Raw genomic sequence first — 10,180 nt, forward strand, 5'->3', positions numbered from 1 at the left:
CTGAGTTACAACGAGAGGCTGGTTAGGCTGGAACTTATTTCCCTGGAGCCTCAGAGGGTAAGGATGACCATTTAGCAGTTCATAAATCAAAAAGGCACAGATAAGACGAATGCACATGGGTCTTTTCCCCAAGGTAAGAGAGTCCAAAACTGGAAGGCATAGGTTTAAACTGAGAGGAGAAAGATTTCAAGGGGTCCTGAGAGGCAAATTTTCCACACAGTAATATTTGCATTGAGCAAGCGACCAGCGGAAGTAGTGGAGGTTAGTACAATTATGACATTTTAAAAACGTTTCTGCAGGAACATGGATAATAACAGATGGAAGGGTAAGTGTCAAACACAGGTAAGAGGGACTAGTTCAGTTTAGGAAACCTGGTCGGCATGAACGAGTTGGGCTGAAGGACCTGCTTGCATGGTGGAGTTAATGTTTGAGACTCTCAGGATTGCACCCCCTTCACTGTACATCGCTGCCACTTGGGAGTTTTTTTTCCCTGCCTAGAGGGGAGCAACACAAACAGCGTGGATTCAACCCAGTACTGGCTAAACTCACCATGAAGGTCTCTCCACACTGATATGTGGTGACCCTCAGATTAAACCAGCAATCTCCTACCTCGTTAATGAGAGAGGGACTGTGGTGGCATTACTATCGTTCCCATAAAGTGCTAAAGAGAGGGGGGTTGACATAGGAAACAGAGAGAGAATGTTTCGTCCTGTGGGACGATCTAGAACGATCGGTTATCATTTCAAGATAAGGGGGTGCGGCAGATTAAAACCCGAAATGAGGAAGAATGGATTCTCTCAAAAGTGGCGGGGGTGATGACGAGTAAGTTTTTAAGCTTGAGTTGTTTACTCGGGGGCAGAGAAGGTGGTTTGAGGGGGTGCGAGAAGGTACCTAACAGAGGTGTGTAAGGCTATGGGGGACATGGAGAAGCTGTTCGCCTTGGTCAAAAGTCAATAACATGGGGAGGGCATCAGTTTAAAGTGAAAGGCAGAGGGGGATTTGAGGCTAGTTTCACCTAGAGGATGATGAGGGTCTGGAATGCACTGCCTGGGAGGCTAGCTGAGGAGGGAAACCTCACGTAATGGGCCAAATGTCCTCTTCTGTACTGCATGATTCAGAATGTCTCCAATGTTTAAAGCAGCCCTCCACTGAAATATAAACATTGTCTCTGACAGATTGTAACACCAGGTAATTACCTAGAACTTGAACATCAACAGGCCGTGGTGTGTACGGGTACATTTTACAGCTGTACAATCCACTGTCATCGGTGCTGTTTATTTTAATGCTGTGCGAAGACTCACATATTTCAGACTTCATTGAATTGATCATCTTGCCTTTTTTATAAAAGGTAGATTCTCTCTCTGACCAAATTTTGAATCTGAACCGACAATTTAGTTTCATTGTATCTCCTTCCAAAGGTGAAACTGGAACAATTTGGAAATCCACATTTCCATCTAAGATTGAAAGCAAAGTTGCATCATTGCAGCTTACCACAAGCTATCACTTCACTGGTAACTGTTCCAAAAACATTCACTATCATATTGTTTCTGGAATGGGTTTACGAGTATCAGTCCAGCCAAACTATCCCCGATATTTTCTACAATCCGTTCTGAATAAATAAATGAATATCATTAATTTGCTTTCAACTCACCTTCAGAATGGAGTACAGTTTTGCTTCCTCTTACCGAGGAAGAGATCTTAAGACCATAAGAAATCAGAACGGGGAACGTCATTCTGCCCCCTTGCCAGTCGTAAAGAGTCAAATAAAATAAGACACTTTCAAGTGTCAGCTGAAAGCAAATGCGAGTAGAGATGAGGAAAAGAAGATGCACAGATACAACACGAGGATTGAAGCAAAAGTTTTTTTAAAAAGTTATGACTTGGAGGTGCCTGTGTTGGACTAGGATGTACTAGGGTGGACAAAGTTAAAAATCACAACACCAGGTTATAGTCCAACAGGCTTATTTGGAAACGCTAGCTTTTGAAGTGCACTCCTTCACAACCCACCTGATGAAGAAACAGTGCTTCCAAATAATCTATTGGACTATAACCTTGTGTTGTATGATTTTTACTTTAAAAATGTTAAAAGAGTAAAAGGCAAGGACTGAAAATATTACAATAGCAGCAAGAGGCACAATTAGCAAGATAAATGGACATAGGACTATCAGTTCTTAATGATATTATATGACACTCTCAAACCTCAGAGTAAAGGATTCTGTAGGCAGTAGCGATCGTAAATTATAGTTGATACAAATCAGTTAGTTGGATCAGAATTTGAATTAATAGAGAAGGGAAGGGCACCACTCTCTGGGTGAAAGCACTTATCTCACTACTACCCGATTTACTTGACACTGTGACCCCCTGGTTTTGAACATCACACCCAGCCTCCACGGTCATCAGGAACATACTTCCTGCATTTACCCTGTCTATTCATAGAGTAAACAGCAAGGAAACAGAGTCTTCTGTCCAACCAGTCCACGCTGACCCTGTTCCCAAAATAAACTAGTCCTACCTACCTGCATTTGGCCTACATGCTCCAAAACTTTCCTCTTCATGAACTAATTTAAATGTCTTCTCAACATTAAAACTGTGTATGCATTCGCCAGTTCCTCTGGCAGTTCATTTCACGCACCAACCACTGTGTAAAAAAAAAGTTGCCCAAAAGACCTTTTTAAAATCTTTCTCTCCTCACCTTAAAAATATGTTCTGTATTTTTGAATTCCTCCACCTGAGGGAAAAGATGTTTGTAATTCACCTTTTCTATGCTCCTCATGATTTGAAAAACCTCAAAATGGTCGACCATTAACTGCCCCTGCTCCAGTGAAAAATGTCCCAGTCTTTCTAATCTATTTTTGTGTCTCAAACCCTCCATTCCCAGTAACTTACTGGTAAATCATTTCAGTGCCCTCTTGAGTTTAGCAATATCCTTCGTATAACAGGGCGACCAGAACGGCACTCAGTGTTCTAGAGGAGGCCTCAGCACTTCAAAATGACATCCAAATGCCGATACTCAAAGGTCTGATCAGAGAAGGCAAGCATGCTTAAACACTCTGTCATGCAAATTTCAAAGAATTGTGCACCTGCATGCCTAAATTCCTCTGCTCTACAACACTGACCAAGGCCCTATCATTAATTGTATCAAGTATTCTTGTTTGTATAACCAAAATGCAATATCGCACATTTATCCAAATTAAACTCTATCTGCTACTCCTCAGCCCACTGATGCAGTTGATCAAGGTTCTTTGTAATCCTAAGTCAACTTTTTCACTGTTCACTATACCACCAAGTTTGCATACTTACTAGCCATGTATCCAATATTCTCATCCAAATCATTTAAATTAATCACAAATAACAGAGGACACTGCAACAATCCTTCGGAACAAGACAGGGCCCATTCCTCCAATCTGAAAACAACCTTCCACCATTACTCCGTTTCCTGCCATTAAACCAAATTGTATCCAATTTGCAAGCTCATCCTAAATTCCATGTGATATAACTGTCCTAATTAGTCAATCATGCGGAACCTTATCAAAGGTTTTACTGAAATCCAAGTAAACAACGTCTACAACTCCCCACTCATGTATTTTTTGGTCACTTCATTAACAAATTCAATCAAGTTGATTAGAACATATTTTCCGCGCATAAAACAATGCTGACTGTCCCTAGTCAATCCTCTCCTTTCCAAATGCATGTAAATACTATCTTTCATAACCACGTCCAAAAACTTACCCATCACTGATATCAGACTCTCAAATCTATAGTTTCCAGGATTCTCATTACAGCCTTTCTTTAAGAAAGGCTCAGTATTAGCCAACCTAAAATACCAATTACTGTGTGTGTGTGTACGCAGGCGTGAAATTCTTATTCATTTTTCACCACCAGGATGAAAGGAAACATCTGATTGGCCAGTGACAAGCAATGTCACTGAGGGCAATCATTAAATCATGAATTTATAGATGATACAAATATTATTTCAGATTGGAGGAATGGGCCCTGTCTTGTTCCATAAGGATTGTTGCAGTGTCTTGTTCCATAAGGATTGTTAGTTGTGATTAATTTAAATGATTTGGATGAGAATATTGGATACATGGCTAGTAAGTTACTGGGAATGGAGGGTTTGAGTCAGAGCCCCGCAATTACTTCCACAATGGCTTGGAATACATTTGATCAGGTCCTGGTGGGTTTGTTTACCTTTATGTTTTCTGAGACTTCCAGCGCGACTTCTTCTGTAATGTCAAATGGTTTCAAAATATTGATATTCATTTCCCGGAGTTCCTTTCTCAAAAATAAAAACTGACGCAAAATATTACTTTAATACCTTCTATTAGAATTTTCTAGCTTTCTATCAAGTGCCCTCCTTGTTCTTCTAAACTCTAGTGAATATAATCATAACCAATCCAGTCTCTCATCATATATATACTTGACCACGATCTAAACTGCCCCAAGTTGCCAATTGAGAAAGTGATGATCAGCTTCTTTCTTGAACCGCTGTAGTCCATGTGCTGTAGTTGGACCCACAATGCCCTGAGGGAGGGAATTTCAGCATTTTGTCCCAGCGGACAGAGGAAACTATCAATATATTTCCAAGTCAGGATAGTGAGTGGCTTGGAGGGGAACCTGCAGGCTGTAAGGTTCCCGTGAATCTGCTGCCTTTTAGATGAAAGTGGTCATCGGTTTTGAAGATGCTGTCTGAGGATCTTCTGTGAATTTCTGCAGGGCATTTTGTAAATAGTACACAATGCTGTCACTGAGCGTCAGTCGTGGATGTAGTGCATGCTTTTGAATGTGGTGCCAGTCAAGTGGGGGCTGCTTTGTCCTTGGATTGTATCGAGCTTTTCGAGGACTGTCCCATCACACTCCTGATTTGTGCCTTGTAGATGGTGGACGGGCTTCGGGAATCAGGAGTTGAGTTACTCACAACAGAATTTGCAGCCTCTGATCTAATCTTACAGCCACTGTGGGCATGTGATAACTCCACTTGAGCTTCTCCAGGAAACTCCAGGATGTTGATCGCGGGGACTCAGTGTTGATAACACCCTTAAATCTCAAAGGGGTGATGGTTAAATTCTCCCTCAATGATAACTCCCAGGATGTTAAAAGTGGGGATATGTGAATACCATTGAATGTGAAGGGGCAATGGTTAGATTGTCTCTTATTGGAAATGGGCAAAAGTGAGGACTGCAGATGCTGGAAACCAGAGTTTAGATCAGAGTGGTGCTGGAAAAGCACAACAGGTCAGGCAGCATCCCAGGAGCAGGAAAATCGACGTTTCGGGCTAAAGCCCTTCCTCACGATGTTCATCTTCCTGATGAAGGGCTTTTGCCTGAAACGTCGATTTTCCTGATCCTCGGATGTTGCCTGACCTGCTGTCCTTTTCCAACACCATTCTGATCTAAACTCTTATTAGTAATGGTCTTTGCCTGTCATTTGTGTGGCGTAAATGTTACTTGTCACTTCTTAGCAGATGTGTGGTTATTAATCAGAATTTTTTGCATTTGGATATGGACTGTTTCAGTATCTGAGAAGCAGTGAATGGAGCTAAACATTGTTCACTGATAGTTGCGCATCGCCACGTCTGACCTTATGATGGATGGAAGATCATGGATGAAACATTCCTGCTCCTGCCCTCGAGTTCCCATCACTGGGAGGGTCCAGTCAAAAGCAGCTTAGACAGACGTGTCATAAAATCATCAAAACATGTATTGGCACCAACTAGACAAAGAGATGACCAACCTAACACTGTGATACTTAGTTTGTTCGAAACCCTCACTTTGTATCGCCAATTTTTAAATCACACCGATAAGATGCTTCATCTGAATACGCTGCACTTTTTATGGTCAGTGACCCGTATGTAGATTGTTTTATTAATCCATTATTCTGATACCATCCGAAATGCTTATGTCCTCTCAGTATCTGGGCTGGGGTCCGGCAGTTCATTACAATCCTCTCATTTCTCAGAGCATGTTCAGGATTGGCTTCCAGAGTTAGCGTTTCATCAGAAACTGCAAAAACAATATGACACAAAATCAGCTTGGAATGCAAATTACATTTGACACTTGAATGTTGTGGATTCTAACACGGGGAAAGGGATGTTAGAGCTGCACAGGACATGAATGAGGCCACAGCTAGAACACTGTGTACAGTTCCAGTCTCCACACTACAGGAAGGATGTTATTGCACTAAGGGCGATATAGAGGAGGATCCCAGGATATTGCCTGCGAGGAACAACTTCAGTGATGAAGAGAAGCTGGATAAGCTCGGGTTGTTTTCTTTTGAATATAGAAGGTTGGTGGGGTCCTGATAGAGGTGTGTAAGAGTATGAGGAGCATGGACGGGAGGCTAAGAAGCAGCTGTTCCGCTTAGTCGAAGGGTCAATAAGAAGGGGGCTATCACGTCAATTGAAAGGCAGTAGGTTTTGATTGGATTTAAGGATTATTTCATTCAGAGGGTGAATAGGTATGAAGGACTTAGCCTCAATAACCCTCTGTGGTAAAGAATTCCACAGATTCATTCCCCTCAGAGATGAAATTCCCCCTCACTCCCATCTTCAATTGGCAACCCCCTTTATTTGAGAGGATGCCCCTCTGATCCAGACTCTCCAACACAAGTTCCGCATGCCCTGTACAAGTCCCTCTAAGAAGATTCAATAAGAATCAGCTTCTGTTCTTCTAAATCTACTCAATCTACTCAAAATCTACACATGAGAAATTATTAACTCCTAGCCTGACTTTATGTAAATTATTGACCAAAAGAAACTGAAGTTTGAGCAGTAAATCATGCTGAAGCGTGTATTGGCTAAAAATTAGCTTGGAGTTAAAGAAAATACCGTGTATAGTTCATTACCACACTACCAGAAGGATGTGGAGACTTTACAGAGGGTACAGAAATGGTTAACCAGACTATTGTCTCGTTCGGAGGGTATTAGCAATGAGGAGAAATTGGACAAACTTGGTATATTTTCACCTGAACAGCAGTGAGTAGAGACAATTGATGGGCATTCACAAAATTATGAGAGGCATGGATGGAATGATTAGTCAAAGTCTTTTTTTTCCCCAGAGTATAAATGTCAATTACTGGGGGACGTGGGTTTCATGTAAAAGTGGGAAAGTTTAATGAAAATGTAAGAGGCAAGTGTTTTACCACGTAGAGAATGGTAAGTGCCTGGAATGGCTTTTCAGAGAAGGTGGTGAAGGTAGATAACTCAATACCACGTTCTCAAGGGAGCAACAAAAGACGGGGCAATAAATGCTGGGCCAATGTCACACAAATGAATGAAATTTCATGCATCATGTACCTGCCCATTATAGTCTGTCTGTACTCCTCTCTATTCTCCTCCTTCACCCTTCTCCTTGTTTGCTACATTTCCAAGCTTTCTGATCACTTATGGAACTGAAGATCAGAACTGAAGTTAATATCCATTAATATTTGTCATAACGGTTATCACAACTAGTTCTGATCTGCAAGTGGCACCATTTAATACTGACGTCCTGTTAAGAAAGAGACAGTACTGTCTATATTCCACAATACTGCTCTCCAATATATTGTATCGATGCTCACTATCATTATCCATCAGTGCTCTCACCTTGAATTTAGCTGGTGGATTTGTAATGTGGTATTTTATCTTAAACTTTCCAAACGTTTTTTAATAAATGCTCTGTAGCAATTCCATTAAAACGTTCAGTTTACTGTTCGAACAATCTTATCTGATCGGTTCATCCAACATTGACACTGCCTTCCTACTCATATTTTAAACCATAAGGATAGGAGCAGGCCGTTGGCCCCTCGAACCTGCTCTCCCATCCATTTTCTTATGAATGATATAACATTCCTCACATCCATTTTCCTGCCCTTTCCCTTGATTTTTCAGCTGATCGAGAATTTATTTATGTAGATCTTCAATGTATACAAGAATTCTTGCACCCATACACACAGCTTTCTGTGGCAAGTAGTTCCAAAAACCCACAATTGTCTAAAAGATGGCATTTCTCCTCATATCACTTTTTAATTGGTGCCCTGTTATTCTGAGACTGCGCCCTCTGGTCCTAGACTCTCCTATGATGAAGAAACATCTTCTCAGTATTGACCTGTCAAGTCCCGATCAGTTTCAATGAGATCGCCACTCATTCTTCTAAATTCGAATGAGTAGAGTACCAACCTCTTTAGCCTTTATTCATGAAACAAACCCTCCATACAGGGAATCATTATAGTGAACCTTTGCTGAATTACTTCCAATGAAATGATATATTTCATTTTATAAGAGAAGCAAAACAGCTCCTAGTACTCATAAAAAAGGTCTCACAAACACCTTGTACATTTGCAGAAAGAGCTCCCTATTCTCCTTCAACCCCTTTGAAATAAGGGCCAAGATTCCCTTTGCACTTCCTGATTACCTGCTGCCCCTGCCGTGTGCTCGTATTCTGTTTTTAATACACAAATGCCGGCACCCACCAAGTCAATTTCTGGTGCATTTCTCTGTAGTTTCTCTCCATTCAAATAATACTGTTCTCTCTTCCAAAATTATCGTAACTTTGTATTTCACAAACATCCTGTTTTAAATCTCATGCTCATTTGAAGTATTGTGATGAAGTTAAACTCTGGTACAGATTTACTGAGTGGACTCTGTCAGATATGACTAAGTCAAAATAATGGTCATTAGTTTTCATTATAACTAGTGGGGCACCCATATGGGAGAAGGATTGAAAATGATTCCAGTGCCCGATCTTTCAAAGGATATCCCTAACTCCTGATCAGGAAGACTGGGATCAAGTCGAATTTGATGCATGTTTGGAAAAGTTCACTGAAAGAATGTGCATAACAACACTTGAGATTTGTAAATGTTTATCCAAAAATTACAGTTCCCTCTTACCTTGGGTGATCCCAAAGAGAGCAAAGATTCACTGGAAAACAAAAGGGAATGGAAATAAATGTCATTATTTTTGCCAGTGTCCTAGAAGTTGCAAAGTAAATACAACGTCAAAGCAACGTAAGAGGAAAAACAGCAGAGAAGCAGCACGTGTCCTGTCTGTAACTCAATGGGAATTGTTGACTGTTCCATCCTATCGAAGTGGAGGCAGAATATAAATTGATATGAAATGCATGATGACCCTATTGGTTTCTCATTCATGTATCATGCCAACTGCAGATTTTCTTTGTAAATTTCTACCTACTACTTATCCCTTCGTTGGCCCCTCCTGTTTTCCCTTCGCTTAGTTTGCCATTTCCTGTGCCATTCTTATTAGTTAAGAAGATTTTTCTTAAAAAAAATACGTTTGGGAAGATTATTGCAAAAGGAATCAAGTTTCTATGGCTTTGCGTTTTTTGCCTCAGCGAGGTTCTTAGAAATCCCCAAAGTCAGCCAAGACTTACCAATGACCTCCACACTGAAGCTTCTCATTCAGAGACAAGAGGCTGCGTTGCAGCAGGGCTCCCCCTGGAAGATATTTGAAACGTTTCCAGATGTTTGTGCAACTTCTGCTACATGTTAAGTCACTTCACAAAGGAACTAGGACTTTCTTCAATCTAAAATCAGAGCCGAAGAAGGACACATTTCTGAAAAAGGTCTATCGACCATTCAAGTCTGCGCTCATCAAAAACAGCCACCTCACTATTTTCTAAGCCTATTTCTTTCCCAGCATTTGGTCCACAGATTTGGAATCACAGGTTGGCATCTGAATTTTTCTTTAATGTGATGAGGGTTTCTGCCTCTTCCTCCCTGACGGGCAGTGAGTTCCAGATTCCCACCACACTTTGATTAAAAAAGTGTTTTCCTTCCATCACCCTCTGAACTTGCTGCCACTTACCATCAATCTTTGTTCCCCAACTCCGGTCGTTAATCCCTTTGTCAAGAGGGAAACATTTCCTCCTGTATACCCTAACCATGCCCCCTATGTATATAATTATACACACACACGCTTCAATTATCCGAACAAGCTGGGCGGGCACTATTTCGTTCAGATAATTGATTATTCGGTTAGTTGACTAAATGCCTTTCCTCTGCTCCCCGTTCAGGAGACTGCAGCAGCTTACCACGCACGAGCCCCACCCCCAACACCGGACCCTGTCCCGCCCACAACTTCGTCCAACACCGGACCCCATCCTGCCCACAACCTCGTCCAACACCGACCCTGCCTGCCCCCAACCCCGTCCAATACTGCCCTCTCTGCCCCGTCCAACACTGATT

General features: G+C 41.5%; 1 long non-coding RNA gene across 1 annotated transcript; it reads right to left on the minus strand.

Annotated features, from left to right (window-relative positions):
- Window positions 1-5,412: 5,412 nt before the first annotated feature.
- On the minus strand, window positions 5,413-9,876 carry LOC122544639. Its single transcript, XR_006310384.1, has 3 exons — window positions 9,801-9,876; window positions 8,867-8,897; window positions 5,413-6,002 (listed from the first exon to the last, which is right to left on the minus strand). It is a non-coding gene; the product is annotated as an uncharacterized LOC122544639 (long non-coding RNA).
- Between the last annotated feature and the right edge of the window lie 304 nt (window positions 9,877-10,180).

The sequence above is a fragment of the Chiloscyllium plagiosum genome, chromosome 50 (assembly GCF_004010195.1).
Source record: "Chiloscyllium plagiosum isolate BGI_BamShark_2017 chromosome 50, ASM401019v2, whole genome shotgun sequence".
In the NCBI taxonomy this organism is placed as follows: domain Eukaryota; kingdom Metazoa; phylum Chordata; class Chondrichthyes; order Orectolobiformes; family Hemiscylliidae; genus Chiloscyllium; species Chiloscyllium plagiosum.